This window comes from Aedes albopictus, chromosome 2 (genome assembly GCF_035046485.1).
Source record: "Aedes albopictus strain Foshan chromosome 2, AalbF5, whole genome shotgun sequence".
NCBI lineage: Eukaryota > Metazoa > Arthropoda > Insecta > Diptera > Culicidae > Aedes > Aedes albopictus.
Window position 1 is genome coordinate 352,788,763 of NC_085137.1, and position 17,266 is coordinate 352,806,028.

At 40.2% G+C, this 17,266-nt stretch overlaps 1 protein-coding gene across 22 annotated transcripts in view; it reads left to right on the top strand.

Moving 5' to 3' along the window:
• The window catches only part of LOC115253727 (glutamate-gated chloride channel), a 773,621-nt gene that overhangs the window by 214,702 nt on the left and 541,653 nt on the right, over positions 1-17,266 (top strand). For 21 of the 22 annotated variants that reach the window (XM_062852730.1, XM_062852735.1, XM_062852734.1 and 18 more), the window contains exon 3: positions 7,308-7,330. The exons of the other annotated variant lie outside the window; for it this stretch is intronic. The gene's annotated coding sequence lies outside the window, so the exon portion shown is untranslated. The remainder of the gene's footprint in view (positions 1-7,307; positions 7,331-17,266) is intronic. 22 annotated transcript variants of the gene reach the window in all.

Here is a 17,266-nt window from a genome sequence, read left to right on the forward strand (position 1 = left end):
TGGACAGGGGAAATGGAGATGTGTTGAGGATTTCGACGTGGTAAACGAATGTAATGTTTTGATTCGCGATTAATAATGTGCTCGCGAAGAAATACCCTTCTAAACCTTGGACGACGAACGCTATCTATTGTGCCTCAAAACTCACCCTACATAAGTTATTCATTCGCAACTAAGGAGAACACAATGCTAAACACCGACGCATCTGTAGTTTGCGTTTCCGCGCGAGACAATGCTGAACGCGATCGATTCACAAGTATTAACAAAATAACACGGGATAAATAAATCAGAAAGATCTTACCGCATGGTTCGCCGTCTATCTTTTACCGACCTTCTCTTTTTTCCAGAAATTCATGCAACGTTTATTTGAGTCAAAACATTTATTCATTTGGGCTAAAATATTACAAATGTCGACACCGAAGATGACGAACCATTCAAATTTTTGTGTACATGCAGAAAATGAAAGAAAAATATTTATTACCAACTAAATGAGCATTTGGAACTAGCGCCGACACATGACGTGACGAACTTTTCAATATTTGTTAGATAAATACACAAAACCCAGTGCAGAATTTTATACATCCTATACCATTAATTATTGTGATAAAATGGAACGAGCTCACCAATAAACATCCTTCGAAGTGTCCAGTGCGAATGTGCTGCAGCATCTTCCACAAACTGGCCTCGAAATCACACTGAACCGCTACAACAACACACGGGTACGACGATGTGCACATTCAAATTGTCGACGACGACGCGGCCGATCCGAATGAAAAAAGCGGCACTTCCATTTTGCCTCCAAAAACACACTTAACCGCCCCGTACGAAGACGAGCACGCACACCGGACGACGACGCGATGCAACGACGAACCAAGCCAAACTGAAATGTCATCCGCTGCTGGGATCACACGACCGACTCGCACGAAAACTAGTTTTTTCCTCTAAAAGCACACACACACAGAACGACGACGCGATGCAACGACGAACCAAGCCAAACTGAAATGTCATCCGCTGCTGGCATCACACGACCGACTCGCCGGATTAATTTGAGTTTTTTGTTATAGTTTTTGTTATTTTGCCGCTTATGACAGACAAGTTTATAACAGGATATGTTATGTAAATAACATGAAAATAACTCTCTCCGTTACTCAGTTATTTTTCCAAAATAACACATTTTATTATGCTGCTGCTATTCCCTTCTGCTCGGGTCACCAACTCGGTAATGCATCTCTTTATAGCTCCATTACTTGTCGTACACCAAACGATACACTCTCTTCAGATTTTTTTGGAGAAACGAATAAATTTCATCCCAAACCACCGTACTTGCAGTCTTCTTATTTTACTTTATTAATTCCTTAATCATTCTCAAATCTGTTCCTATACCAATCACTGTAAATCACTTCCGGGAATTTTGTTCATTTATCAGCACCACCTCCACAAATCCACAGCGTCCCAAAACCCAAAGTCAACGTTATCACAAGAGATCCGTCTCTGTTTCAACACACTGTACAGGGACCGAAGGGACAAATCACGAGAAACCGTTTCCATTTCAAATCACTGTTCAGAAATTGAAGGGAAGATTCTTTTAAAAAAATGACAAGATGCGCGCAACTCAAGAAAAACGCGACCGCTTCACCAATGTGTTATGAAACGCCTTTGCTAAAAAACAACAAAACCTTTTATTGGCTTTAAACCACTTAACTTCCGAAGCGTCGATGGGCGTATTAGAAAAGCAAGCACCTGGCGTTCCTGGTTCGATTCCAGGTTGCGATTTTTTTTTTAATTTCTGCAAAATGTTTGATAAAAATTTTGTATGATAGTCATAAGACATAGTTTCAATTTTTGTACGTTATCGGTATGATTATGAAAATCATAGTTACGAACTATGATTTTGGATTCAAAGTGCCAACTAGGGTCTTGTTACATTTGGGCAGGTGTACCTATTTTGGGCATTTGTCGCTATAACTAACTCAATTTCAAACCGATTGTTTTGAATTTTTGTACAGAGTTAGGCACGTACAGTTTCTAACTCTATACAAAAATTCAAATCAATCTGTTTGAAAGCTACGGGCTAGGTGGCGGATGCAGCGAGCACGATCAGAGGAAGAGCGAAACGAACGGCGGGTGGTGTTCGCCGCTGCAAAAGCCGCACTTAAGACCGAGATAAGAGCAAGCAAAAAGGCCTGCTTTGAGGGTCTCTGCCAGAGTGCCAATACGAACCCGTGGGGTGACGCCTACAGGATCGTTATGGCCATGACGAGAGGTGTGATGGCTCCTACAGAGCAATCTCCAGAGATGTTGGAGGGGATCATTGGAGGACTTTTTCCGCGTCATGATCCTAATCCTTGGCCTCCTTTCGTAGGACAGCCGGGGATTGGGGCTGGCGATGAGCAGAGGGTCACCGATGTGGAACTTGCGGGGATAGCTAAGTCCCTTAGCGTAGGTAAGGCCCCAGGTCCGGACGGAGTTCCGAACCTGGCCTTAAAAGTAGCTATTGCAGAGGCTCCCGAGATGTTCAGGTCTGCTATGCAGAAATGCCTGAACGAGGGAGTTTTCCCAGAAGCTTGGAAGAGGCAGAGCCTGGTACTATTGCCAAAGGCGGGGAAACCACCCGGAGACCCGTCGGCATATAGACCAATATGCTTTATTGACACGGCGGGGAAGGTGCTTGAAAAGATCATCCTCAATAGAATGTTGATGTTCACTGAGGACGTAAATGGTCTTTCGAGCAACCAGTATGGCTTCCGGAAGGGGAGGCCCACCGTAGACGCTATCTTGTCGGTTACAAAAACCGCCGAGAAAACACTCGAGCCTAAGAGGAGGGGAATTCGTTTTTGCGCGGTAGTGACTCTGGATGTAAGGAATGCGTTTAATAGCGCCAGCTGGTCTGCTCTTGCGTCTGGGGATACCGGAGTACCTGTACAAGATTCTCGGAAGTTACTTTCAGAATCGTGTACTAGTCTACGACACGGAGGTGGGTCGGAAGTGCTTTCACATAACCTCAGGAGTCCCGCAAGGTTCCATCCTGGGTCCGGTGTTATGGAATGTCATGTACGACGAGGTGTTGAGGTTAGAGTATCCAGTGGGAGTGGTGATTGTCGGATTTGCCGACGACATTACGCTCGAAGTCTACGGTGAAACGATCGAGGAGGTAAAGTTGACTACCAATCACTCGATCAAGGTTGTGGAGGCGTGGATGCGGTCCAGGAAACTGGAGCTGGCTCACCACAAGACAGAGGTGACGGTTGTTAACAACCTGAAGTCGGAGCAGCAGACGGAGATCAGTGTAGGAGAGTGTACTATCCTGTCAAAGCGCTCCGTCAAACACTTGGGCGTGATGATCGACGATAAGCTTACCTTCGGGAGCCACGTCGATTATGCCTGTAAAAGAGCCTCCACAGCTATTGCGGCTCTGTCCTGGATGATGTCCAATAGCTCTGCGGTGTACGCCAGTAAGCGCAAGCTTCTGGCTAGTGTTGCTACATCCATACTTAGGTTTGGCGGCCCGGCGTGGGGCGCCGCGCTAAGTACTAAATGCTACCGACGGAAGCTGGAAAGTACTTACAGGCTTATGTGCCTGAGGGTTGCGAGCGCGTACCGTGCCGTGTCACACGACGCTTTCTGCGTCATTACTGCTATGGTGCCTATCAGCATTCTTATCAGTGAGGACATGGAGTGCTTCGAAATGCGCGGCACAAGAGGCATACGCAGGACTGCCAGGATGGCCTCTATGGTCAAATGGCAGCGCGCGTGGGACAGTTCCACCAAAGGAAGGTGGACCCATAGGTTGATACCGAGGGTAGATAGTTGGATTGATAGGCGCCATGGGGAAGTTACATTCCACCTGACACAGGTCCTTACAGGTCATGGTTGCTTCCGACAGTATCTACATCGTTTCGGGCATGCGGATTCTCCCGAATGCCCAGTGTGCAATGGTTTAGAGGAAACGGCGGAACACGTTTTGTTCGTGTGCCCGCGTTTTCGCACAATGCGTGACCGCATGCTTGCCACATGCGGGGAGGACACAACTCCGGACAACTTGGTCCAGAGGATGTGTAGGGATGAGTTTGGCTGGAACGCCGTTTCAACGGCTATTACCCACATCGTCTGGGAGTTACAGGAAGGTGGCGCGTGGACTCGGAGAATGGCTAGTCCAGATGCAGTACAAGAGGTGGTCCAGGGGCTCGAAGTCGGCTTCGTAGGTCATACCGGTGCCCTGCGGTCGAGATCGACCCTTACAGCGATTAAGTGGCCGCGGAGAGGAAGTCCCGGTAGCGGTGCTGTCGTGGCGTCGGTCTACTGGGTTGGATTCGAGCCCGCGTTTGGAAAGGGGTTCGCGGCAAGGGTCGGGGCAGGTGGAGACCCTGCTGTCAGCAACCTTCTGGTGCAGCTGATAGGGCCTGAAGGGTAGAGATACCCTTGCCTTCAGCAGGTCAGATCGGGTTGCACGTGGGCATCAGTTCTTGATGTCTGCAAAGCAGTTGGGCGCGGGCGGGGTTGACCCTGCCCGCCTTCCGAGGACAAAGGGAGTGGCGAGGACCACTCGGGAAACTGGCTAAGCGCCAGCATGTTACCGTGATGGACTTTCCAGAGCGAGTCATCGATGTTCGTTGCTGCTAGGCTACGCAGCTAACCTTGAGGGTGCGATGTGCACTAGCCTCTCTCTGAAGCAATACTTTCTTGGTGGTTCCGGAGAGACGTAGGGTTTGGCAACCATGGGAATGTGTTTAGTGGGTACGAGGAGAGAGTAGTCCTGGCTTTTATTTTTGTTGTAGAAGACGGCCTCAGACCTACACTACCCTAACCTTCTGTTAGGGTGTCTGTTGAGCAGATTATCCCCTATGGTTTAGAAGGAAAAAAAAATGCTTCTTTTGCTAGTTCAAGATATGTATGGGTAATTAATAAAATTTGTCGATGCACCAAAATTCCGAATTTTCAACTCGAACGTGAAATCTGTGCTGCTGTACGCCAGGGAAGCTTGTTGTGTATCAGTGGAGAACACACACCGGCTGCAGGTCTTCATAGTTGAATGCGGTATATAAATCGTGTATGGTGGCCGCGCATTTGGATTTTCAACGTGGAGCTCCATCGTCGATGTCATCAAAAGCCGATAGCGACAGAAATTTGGGAGCGAATGTGGAGGTGGGTCGGCCACACTCTACGCAGGGGCGGGAACAAAATCGGAAATCAAACGTTTAATTGGAACTTAGCAGGACATCGCAGCAGACGCAGACCCAGAGGCTTATGACGGCGCCGTCTCAACAAGGAAATAAAGCAAGTCGATAGAAATTTGACTGGCCACAGGTCAAGGCAAATGCCTGACAATCGCCCAGGATGGAGATCTTTCAATTCGGCCCTGTGCACCCCCATGGGTGCTCAGGACTGAAAGTAAGTAAGTAAGTAGAAGTGAATCCTGCGCTGCCCTGACTCTTCTGTAACGAGTGTGTTACTTGGGACTGGAAGTTTATCTAATGTCGTATTCCTCATCGAGATTCAAACGAACTAGAGTACTCACCCCGAAATGTTCACGCAAGTTTGCACACTGTACATTTCGTGACTTTTATCAATCAGTTAGCTTTCCGGAAAAGTCCAGTAGCCAGAGCTACACGTTCGACAACACCCAATGCTCCCGAGCATCAAAGCGTTCCATTTCCCACAACCGACATCAAACATCTGAGGTAAGCCACGTCGTGGTCCATCTACCTACACAGAGAATTATCATCGTTTTGACTCGGACATTTCCCAGCTGTCGATTGTCGTTCTGGCTTAGGTATGTGCATCATGCGCTTGATTGGGGTATTTATGTATATTCAAATGCACGTATGATTTATATCGAACTCTGGTAGGCACTTGAGTTGATTAGGGATGATCGAAACGTTTTAGGTTGACGTGGATGGTTTGAAAAGGCATGCACTACCGCACATGAATAATTACAGAAATGGACCTTGTAAGTTTCATTTGGAAATGAACATCGAAACTTTCAATCATACCTGGCAAGATCTATCAGAAAGTCATCCCCAGTCAATTGTGCTCAATTTGGCTATCATGGCACGTAGACACGATTGGAAATAATAGCTCGTCAAAAGAGATTCCTCCTGCATGTTCCGAGCAGCAAGCGATTGGATTAAAGTTAATCTCGATGCATATTGGAACGTGCTGGTAGGCGACGATGATGACGATGATGATGATGATGATGACGATGACCAACCGAACCATACGCAGGGATCTGATTCAAGCTCACCACACCACACCACCAATCCAACACAGCAACAACGGATTCAGTGGCTCCGTGACCGACCGCAGACAGACTGACGACCGACCCGGACTCTATCTGCCATCGATAAAGGTCAAGCTGAATAATCCTACCGAGGCGACGACGCCGAGGTAGGTACCGGTTGCTCTGGTCCTGGTGTGGTCGGTGGGCGGCTCAGTCTGTTTGTACGTGGTGTGGCGAGTAATAACGGATGGCAGGTACGTTCTGTGTGCTATTTTCCTGCTGGTTGACCAATGAGATCCGGTCAAGCCATTATCGCACTCTGGCTGCTACAAGGGACCCCCTGCTGATGTACTGTGGGTCGGGGAAAAAATAAGAAAAGATATAGGAAGGAACATTAGGGGCTGTCCATAAACCACGTGGTCATGAGAGGGGGGGGGTTCGGCCAATGAGCATTTTGTATGGACGAATAAAAAAAATTGTATGGACTAATGACCACGCGAGGGGGGGGGGGGGTGGTTGAGAAATCCCAATAAAAATGACCACGTGGTTTATGGACAGCCCCTTGATGGAAAATTCTAGGGAAAATTAATACAGGAATTGAAAAGAAATTTTGGAACATAAGTTATAATAGAATTATGGAAATATTTGATAAATGAATCGAGGATTTTCTTTTACTAGCCCACAGTGTGACATGGGTTGACCTTTTTCTGGTCGGCACACTGCACCACTAGAGGTGTTAGGATCAGAGGAGGTTGTCTGAAGTTTGGCAGCGCACTCCCCAGTTAGGTTCAACCATCGTACTGGCTGGCTCTCCAGTCATTCGTTTTATGTTGGTACTCTGGGCAGGATTTCCATCTCTATTCATGGGTCAGTGAATTGATATAGCTTTTCGATGGAATGAAATGCGCTGAGAAAGCGGGATGCGAAAATAAATTTTCTGCAAAATGTGTAAATAAGAGGCGCTGATGCAGGCAGGGATAACATTTCATGGCATTTCGCAGTCAAGTATTGAATGTTAGCAAGAATAGAACAATCGTAAAAGTAATCATGAGATAAAATACTTTCTAATATACACTTACTTTTCTCGTTGCAGATCGCAGACATAGTTTGCAAAAGGTAAGTTGGATGGAAAAAAAAATCATACTTCAATATCATGTGTTTCCGTGAAACAGTACATTTGTTAATAATATCAACCAATATCAAAATAATTTAGTTCCAAAAACAGCTTATCAAGGCTTAGAAGACAGAGGTGAATTGAACGAAATGACTAAATGATAACAATACACAAAATTATTTTGTACGCGTGGTGGAATTTCGTACTGAACATTCAATTCATCCGCAGGAAAGCAAGCTGGGATTTGTTTTAATATAGACCAACAATAATCGGTTTTATTCTTGCACCTCGCCTAACATCTAAATTAGTTTCCATAACATGTAAAAACGTATTGTAAAAGAACTACAAATTCCTTAAAATAATAAAATTTTATAATTAATCCTCGAATTATGTTTCCGTTAAGTCCACATCTGTTTCGGGCACAATCTGCATTTAATTCCCGGCATACTTTCTACGTGACCTTATGGTACATAGTATAGTCAAAAAATAATCTTCATAATCCAAATTTAATCATGTGTTCAAAGTACGATTGAGCAGAAACTTTCAAAATGAAATGGTCGTAGTTTTAGAATATCGACCAACATATTTTCAACTAATATCTTTGCGCATCAGATCATAAAACGCTATCACAGTGCAACGAAGAAATCTTTCTATGTGGTCGTGAGAAACGATGTTTCGGTTGCAGAAAATTCACGCACACATTAATTGGATTCTCCTTAAGCGAACAAAACTATAACCACATATTTTACTGACGGGAAAAAGCGATTGATTTGATTAAGTAAAATCAAAGTGTAAAGTAAATCAGGCGTAGTGAAGTGAATTGAATGTAGAACAATTGCTCTAGCTGCTACTTTTGGTGCTTCATAAACGAGAAAATTTATGAAGTCGTATTTTGAGTGAAATTGGATCGTGATATTTTGTGTAATTATTCGATTATCAATGCTATAGAGATTGATTATTGATAGTCTTCATCTTTTTGCTTTCATTAAATTAGCCGTTGGCAAAGATCAGTTGAAATATCTATATTTTCCGTCTGAATCGACGCATATGACGAAGTAGATTTTAACCCCATTTAGGCGAACGAAATCAGAACGGATTGCGTTCGCTCTTCCGTATCGAAAGCTCCTAGTACTCGATATTAAAAACTCTGCGAAGAGACTATCCAACATGCATTTCCACTTAAACACTAAACACAATTGGGTTGATACTACCGCTAATCAAAAGCAAGATAACAAAAGACGAGCAAAGCAACGTTGTGTAAAATTTTACTGCGATCCCGAGCAAAGTTGAATAATAAACGAATAACAAACTGTGTAATCTGATATCAAGAATTATTAACTAAACTTGTTTTCAGTTTGGTTGAATAAGCAGGCAACTAAACAAAAATGATAACAACCATTATACTCACGATATCATTAAAATATCTATTACATTATCATCAGGGGCATCCTGATAACAACTTCTGTAAATCAATTGATTTGATCTGATTGAAAACTCATTTTCTTATCAGTGAGATATTTGCTCGGTCATTGATAACTAGTTTCCGATGTTGTTGTCGATGATGACGCTTCAGAATTTAACAGGGGCGGTTACATGAATTATCAGGGTGATAACACAAAATTGGTTAATGAGTTCTGGAGAGAGCTCCAGTTATAATTTTGTTATGGGGCTGTAATTCGACTTTGCTCGGGATGACTGCTCGGCTACATTGGGCTGACAACAACAAAGCTGAAACACGCAAATCGGGACATCGTTCTACTGGACATAAACTGACGACTTTCAGAGAAGCAAGAAACAAGAATACTGATGCAGAGATAATGAACATAAGCACAAATAGACCACTTGGGTGCCAATGAAAATCGAATTTTCGAATTTCAAAAACGGGTAGTGCTCAAAAGTTTCGTCTCCTCAAAAAAAGTCCCCATGCAAAATTTCAGCTCAATCGGACTTCGCTAAGGGGTGGCCCAAAGCGGTCAAAGTTTGGCTGTTTTGAAACACGAAAAATATCCCAAGGTAAGGATACGTGAAAATTTCGAAATCGAAAATTTTTTTTTTATGCCAAATGCCTTAAAAGTGCATGAAACGTCGAGATCTGGTGTTATCTCAAAAAAATTTTTTTGGAAAAAAATTGACTTTTTGGACTTAAGAAAATTTTTGAGTTGGGAGAGTGAAATCAATTTGAAATGGAGGATTTGAATTTAGTTGCTGAAATATTCATAGCAATAGTACTGGACCATGTCTTATATCATCGTTGGCAACTGCTAGCATATTATATATCATATATCGTTAGGGTGGTTCACTTATTTTGCATTAGGGTGGTCCTTTTTGTAGAAAAATTCAAAAAATAAGATAATAGTATTAAAAAATCTCTTATATACCTGTAAGTCATTGAATATATATAATATTTCATTAGGGTATTTAATTAGGGTGGCTCTTTGAGATGGAAATTAAGAACAAAACAATATTTCCAGAAAATTTACCTGTCATATTTTTGTATAAATAAAAACCATGATCAATAGCCGGGGCCCGTGGCGTAGTTGGTCACACGTTCGCTTCATATGCGGATGGTCATGGGTTTGATTCCCAGCCCCGGCACTTGCAATTTTTCGTCAGTTGCTCTTCATCGAGAGTGGCTGACACTGACCCTCTTCTGAGTCCCATGGCTCAAACGGACCCCCGGATACCTGGACATCGGCGAACTGCTACTCATAATGGACACCCAATCGGACTGGAAAGGAACAACGGCCACCTATCATCCTTGTGCTCATCATTCTACCATGTATAGAGTAGAAAAGTGAAAGCAGCAGAAAGGCAACCAGTTCGATAAAGTATAATAGAATACATCTAGGCGCTGTACAATCTGTAGGTACAGCTGGCAATTGAAATCGCTCACGTAGTGCCCTAGTGGACAATAGAGCTGTAAATTAGGTTAAGTGATTAAGAATAAAAAAAAAACCATGATCCTTTATGTAACACTTTGTTAAGATATTCCTAGACCAACATGTGGAAAGGGCGTAACAACCATTGCGAATTTCTGCTTCTTATGTCCCTGGATTTTTTTTTACCAGTAACAGATAGAGCTGACTCTCCTCTATCTGTCAATTGGAAAAGTTTGCATAATATATTGCGATATGCCCAGAATGGACGAGAAAGTAAGTAAGTAAGTAAGCGTTTGCAATGGTTGTTCCGCAACACAAATGTTGGTCCAGATTTTTATTATGGTTTAAAATAAGGAATAATAAACTGATTTTAAACGTATCCAAATTATGACAGCTTGATAGGCGATGATGATGTGCAACAAAGGTTTTTTGTTTATCTTTTCTAAAAAGATTCTTTGCTTTCGGTTGCTTCATTTTTGAAAACACAGTAACGTTGCTGGGAAAAGAACAACAGTAGGTTGCTTTCTATCTATCTAAACAAAACATACCTTAGCTACAAGATTACCATATAGCATACCGAAGTGGTGAGTGAACCTAAACTCTATCGTGATGGGACGAACAAAAACATAGAATAACACAGCGTGACAAAAATTAACTTTTGGTATATCTCAAGAGCAAACTTATGTGTCTCTGTCAGATTTTGGGCCGCTGAATCCGAATCCGGGCTCAGATTAGCTCCAACACGTTACAATTTTGAGCTATACCTCAATTTATAGAGCAAAATATGCGATTTTGGGCTTTTTGACTGCAAGTTATAAAGCATGGAAATATTTTTTTTTAATCAATCAAAAGGTTAATTGGTCAATAAACATCTGAATTAACGACTCATGCAAAATATTTCGTTTTACCATATCGAATTTGATAGTTTTAAGCGATTTATGTTAGGTATGATATTTCCCATACAAGTCACCCTCCAAAAATTGCATGCAAGTTTTCATACTAACATAAAATGCTTAAACCTATCAAATTTGATTAGGTAAAACGAAATATTTTGCATGAGTCGTTAATTTAGATGTTAATTGACCAATTAACCTTTTGATTGCTTAAAAAAATGTTTCCATGCTTAATGGCTTGCAGTCAAAAAAGCCCAAAATCGCATATTTTGCCCTATAAATTGAGGTATAGCTCAAAATCGGATTCAGCGACCCAAAAACTGTCAGCGACACATAAGTTTGCTTTTGAGACAGGCCAAAATTTAATTTTTGTTTCGCTGTGTTATGTGCTCTCTCTCTCTTCCGGAATCCTTGTTGGAAACTGATATTACACAGAGGTATACCAAAAAAGAAAATGAAAATAAAAGTTAAAAAAAATCAGATGTATTTTAGGAACATATATTCGATGTAATGTACCAAAAACCTATCAGCATGATTTTTAGTAAATATCACAAAACCGTTCCCACTCTTTCGTTACGTCCCTTTTACTACGACCAGGCTTGTTCGCACTGAACGTATGAAAATTATGCTCTATTGATTTACACCACCGAAATCATCGTATTTAAAAAAATCTTCCTATCTTAACTGATAGAAGGATATTGAAATAATTTAAATGTCTTTTCGAACTGTCAAAAAACCGCACCGCAGTACCACACTGAGCACACGGAGAGAATTTTACTCGGGTGAATTTTAACGCTCCGTGCGGAACTGCGTTGAGGTTTTTTGACGGTTCGAAAAGACATTTAAATTATTTCAACATCCTTCTATCAGTTAAGATAGGACGATTGCATGAATACGATTATTTTGGTGTTGTAAATCCAAAGAGCATAAATTTCATCTGCTCAGTACGGGCATGCTTGGCCATGACCATTGCAAAAGTAAATTATATTTGCAAATACCGCATAATGAAAAACTTCCCCATCTTAGGGGTTCAACAAACAGTTTTACTATTCAAACTAAACTCTTCTTCCTCATAGAAACAGCTGAATAAATGTTTACTCGAATTTTCGAATATAGTCTCACAAAACTTTTCAAAATCTTACATTGAGATGAACCTCTCTAGTAAATAAATCTCTTTGGTAGTCCGTACCACAATATTTAATTCTGTAGATAGAAATCGGTTTTAATCACTATACTGATGCCGTGATTAATGAAATAGAACGAATGGAGAGATAATAATTAGAGAATATCCCATTATAGATAAGTCACCGATAGATTTGTAGGAAATCATGGCTTGAAGCTATACGATAAATATTAGCTGGTTGAATTTTCTGGAAGTATTTTTTGATCTTAATTTCAAAAAAAAAAACAACCCTAACGAAAAATACAATACAAATACAAATACTATTATCGTTTTATTTATTTTTTTTTCTACAAAAAGGACCACCCTTATGCAAAATAAGTGACGCACCCAAAAAAAATCAAAATTTAAAAAAGAAAATAAAAGATTTCATGAATGATTCGCCCGGAAGGGACAGGAGAAGCAGAAATTCGCAATGGTTGTTACGCCCTTTCCACATGTTGGTCTAGGAATATCTCAACAAAGTGTAATATGTCAATAAAGCATCACGGTTTTAAACTATACAAAAATATGACAGGTAAATTTTCTGGAAATATTTTTTTGTTCTTAATTTCCATCTCAAAGAACCACCCTAATTAAAAATAAATGAGCCACCCTAATGAAATATTATATATATTCAATGACTTATAGGTATATAAGAGATTTTTAATACCATTATCTTATTTTTTAAATTTTTCTACAAAAAGGACCACCCTAATGCAAAATAAGTGAACCACCCTAACGATATATGATATATAATATGCTAGCAGTTGCCAACGATGATATAAGACATGGTCCAGTACTATTGCTATGAATATTTCAGCAACTAAATTCAAATCCTCCATTTCAAATTGATTTCACTCTCCCAACTCAAAAATTTTCTAAGTCCAAAAAGTCATTTTTTTTTCCAAAAATTTTTTTTTTGAGATAACACCAGATCTCGACGTTTCATGCACTTTTAAGGCATTTGGCATCAAAAAAAAATTTTCGATTTCGAAATTTTCATGTATCCCTACCTTGGGATATTTTTCGTGTTTCAAAACAGCCAAACTTTGACCGCTTTGGGCCACCCCTTAGCGAAGTCCGATTGAGTTGAAATTTTGCATGCGGACTTTTTTTGAGGAGACGAAACTTTTGAGCACTACCCGTTTTTGAAATTCGATGGTCAAATTTTTCCCATACATTCCATTGGCACCCTATAAGACCACGCAGCAAGGAATGATCCTGTATTCGAGCTTAACGATGCGATCCTATTTAATATCATATGACACATATACCGTCAAATCTTCCAATTTTGGAAAGTTGCTACATCAAAAATAGGCCATATAAGATAACGTAGACACAGACAACTTGCATGAGGTCAACGATACCTTACTCCACATGATAAAAATATTGAGATGATGAATATGAGAAGTCAAAACAGAACAAATGTAAATACAACACAAACACGTTTTGTTTCATCCCAACTAATATGGCTGCTGTACAAGAGTTTAATAGAGCTTTCTTCCAAAAGCGTTTGTTCCATAGGCTGTTATGCAGCTACTTTTGTCCGTAGGGATAACACATGTAAATTAAAATCGCCAACCGTCATTTTGAAATTATAGACACTTGTAGTAGCGAAAGCGGTCGGAATCCCGATAATTTTTATGAATTTTATGTGAAGAATAAGCAATTAGCTCAAACTCACAGATTAAAAGAAACTTAACCCTTCAGCGCGCGCGCTTTTGTAAAAAGTACAACACTACCAAAAAACCTCGCTTTCCGTATACAGCGCGAGCGCGGTGCAGTTTCGGTTGCTTGATGGCGCGCGTCCTGGAAGGTTAAAAAAGACAACATAATTCCAGAAAAAAAATCACAGTTATCATTATTTCAAGACAAACATCCAAAGGACGTTAGGGTGATTGAAAATTTCAAAATTCAAAAGTAATCGATAACTCGGTAACGTATTTATTATTTTTGAAGTGCCTTTTCGAAATTTATGAAATTTGTTAACTTTTCCATAAAATGGATTCTGAGTTGTCCTTGAAAAAGATCCCATACGGATCGAAACGTCAGAGTAAGAGAACATGCCCAGTCAATACACGATCGCATATGAAGTTGGATAGGATGCAAAAGTGGAGGAGATATACGCACACTTTACACGCGGTTAAATGGAAGCAGGTACGCATAAAGCCTCCACTTTAGCATCCTATTCAACATCATATAAGACTTTGTGATTTGGGTAAGACATTGATCATTGGGCTGAAAAACTAGAAAAATCTCAAAAATCTGATAATTCCTTCAGATATTTCTTCAAGATTTTTTTTTAAATTTTTTAAAGGATTGTTTTTGTATATAAAGCGACAGACTGGGGGGTCGCGAGAGCCAAGGTTGGGAACCGTGGCTCTAGATTATTACAGGGAATTCTTAAGGGATTCCTCCATACATTTCTTCAGGGATTCCGCTAAGGATTCTTCCAAGAATCGCCAACAAATTATTTCAATATTTTTTTCCTGACATTCCTGAAAGGATCCCTCCAAGAACTTGCTTCAGACATTTGTACAAGGATCTCCAAAGCCACCCTTCCATGTCCCACATTTAGTTAACGCGCAGGCAATCAATATTGTATCTATCAACGTGTTTGAAAGCCCAAAATTCATGATTCTCCATTAATATTAATTTTAAACAAACGTCGTGGAAAAAAACCTGGCTTTTGCTTAGATATTTCAGATATGAATAACTTTCGTTGATGCTGGCCCACTATTTGTACCCTGTCTCTAAAAATCTTATAGGTGGTGATTTTCTGAAAGTCGTCGCCAAAAAAAAGTAAAGAAAAAAACATTTGGTTACTCCAATTGATGGACCCCCCGTTAGTTAGAGCTACAACAACTTTACCAGACCCCTCGATTTTGGTCAATTGTAGGCTCTTTTAAACCGTTATAACGAGAAAGTTTCTCCAAAAACCACCTTAGAACGAAATGCTGTTAAAATGAGGAAAGATAGATCTACCTTTGCAATTATAAAAAGTTGGGTCCCATACCATTTTTTTTATTTTCATCATGTTGGCAGCCACCGCATTTCAAAACATACAAAATACATATATAAAAATAATAGAGATAACTTTTTTTCCTATCAAAAGCTATCCGTAGTTTGAAAATCATGTCACTTTATTAGCAGTGTGAAAAAGTTTTGGTATATAAATTTAAGATGGCGGCCAAATTCAATATGGCCGGCCCAACTTTATATAACTGCAAAAAAGTAACTCTATCTTTCCTCTTTTCAACAAAATTTCGTTTTAAGATGGCTTTTGGAAAAGTTTTCGAGTTAAAACGGTTTAAATGAGCCAACAATTGATCAAAATCGTGGTGTCTGCAAACCGCTAGTGGTGGCCGGTGGGGTCCATTAATTTAAGTTAACACATGCATTTTCCATACTTTTTTGACCATAAATTCGTCATAAATCTTTCGGAAATTTCTGTATGGATTCCCTAATGAATTCACCTGAAGATATCTTGAGGGATTCAAAGTGAATGTTACAGATTTTTTCCATTAAATGCATCACGGATTTCTTCCGCGGTTTCTTCCGATTTTTTTACAAAGACTTATGCAGGGATGCATCGAAGAATTCCTCAAGGGATTTGACCAGACATTCTTCCATGTTCTCCTCCAGAGATCCCCAGTAACATTTTCCAGTCAAATATACTAGAAGAGGTACTTTGAACCATCATAAAACCAAAATAACAGATATTAGGTTCTATAATGGTACTTAAAAACTCCACAAGACTTATTGGTTATCAAAATGAGGTGATCGGCCAGCGTTTGATTCAGGACATTTTTCAAGGAATTTCTCAATTTCAGCTTCTGAATTTTTTCCAGGGCAGGGATGGGAATACTCATTTTCAAAGAGTTACACTCACTTGATATTTTCTCAGCTCAGAAGCGTGCAACAAGAAACGATGTATGGACCACTTTTGCCTTGTGGTTTTGTCTAAAAGTTTGCCGAATAGAGTAAGGGCCGCAAACGCATATCAAAGTCGTGACAGAGCTGTGAAAGTGACTCTCTACGAGGTGCGTGTAATTTACATTCACCTCGTGGAGAGTTGTCTTCGCAGCTCCCTCACGACTTCTATGCGTGTGCGACCCTTACTCTATTCGGCAAACTTTTAGACAAAACCACAAGGCTAAAGTCGTTCATACATCGTTTCTTGATTGTACGCTTCTGAGCCGAGGAAACAGCATGTGAATGTAACTCTGTGCAAGTGAGTGTTCCCATCCTTGCTCCAGGGATTAATCTAGGGATTCTTGTAGGGATTCCTCCACATATTTCTTCAATAACACTAGTTTACAGCATTTTTGAACTCGGTAAGCTGATGATCATTTTTGGTGAAGAATCATGCCCTGAGTTCGAAAACACGAAAGAAAAAAATTACAGTAGAGCGGAAATTTTTTCGACTTTCCATACAAGGTTGATGATTTGAAATCGATTTTTGTTCTATTTTTAAGCAAAGTCACTCGCTTCAAACATCTCATTCTCCGTAATCAATGCTCCGATTGAGCTGAAATTTTTACTGTAACTCGCCTACATATGATATGTCAAATAAACGTTGAGAAAGAATTTTTAGGTTGTTTTTTTCTTATTGAAAAAAAAAATACATTTCTTCAAAAATTTTTGGGAATTTTGCTAAAATTTAAGAAGATCGTCCATAAAACTCGTCAATATCTTGAATTTCATCAATCTGACGCAAAACCTGTATTCAGATGATCGAATGGTATTGTATTCAGCTTTTAATTTATGGAAAAAGATTTAAAATTGGTTGAACAAAACGCAATATATTTGAATTTTAGTAAATTACATATTTTGAAAAGTTGCAAAACTCGATATTGAGCTAAAACTCAAAACTGTTCTACTTAAAAATTTTTGAAAGTCGGTTTCGAAATCAGCACTAAATTGTGCTTCAAAAATTTTGGTCGTTGACAGAAGTTCACGACTTTCGTTTTATTATGTAAACTTGTGTAATTTCTTCTGGAA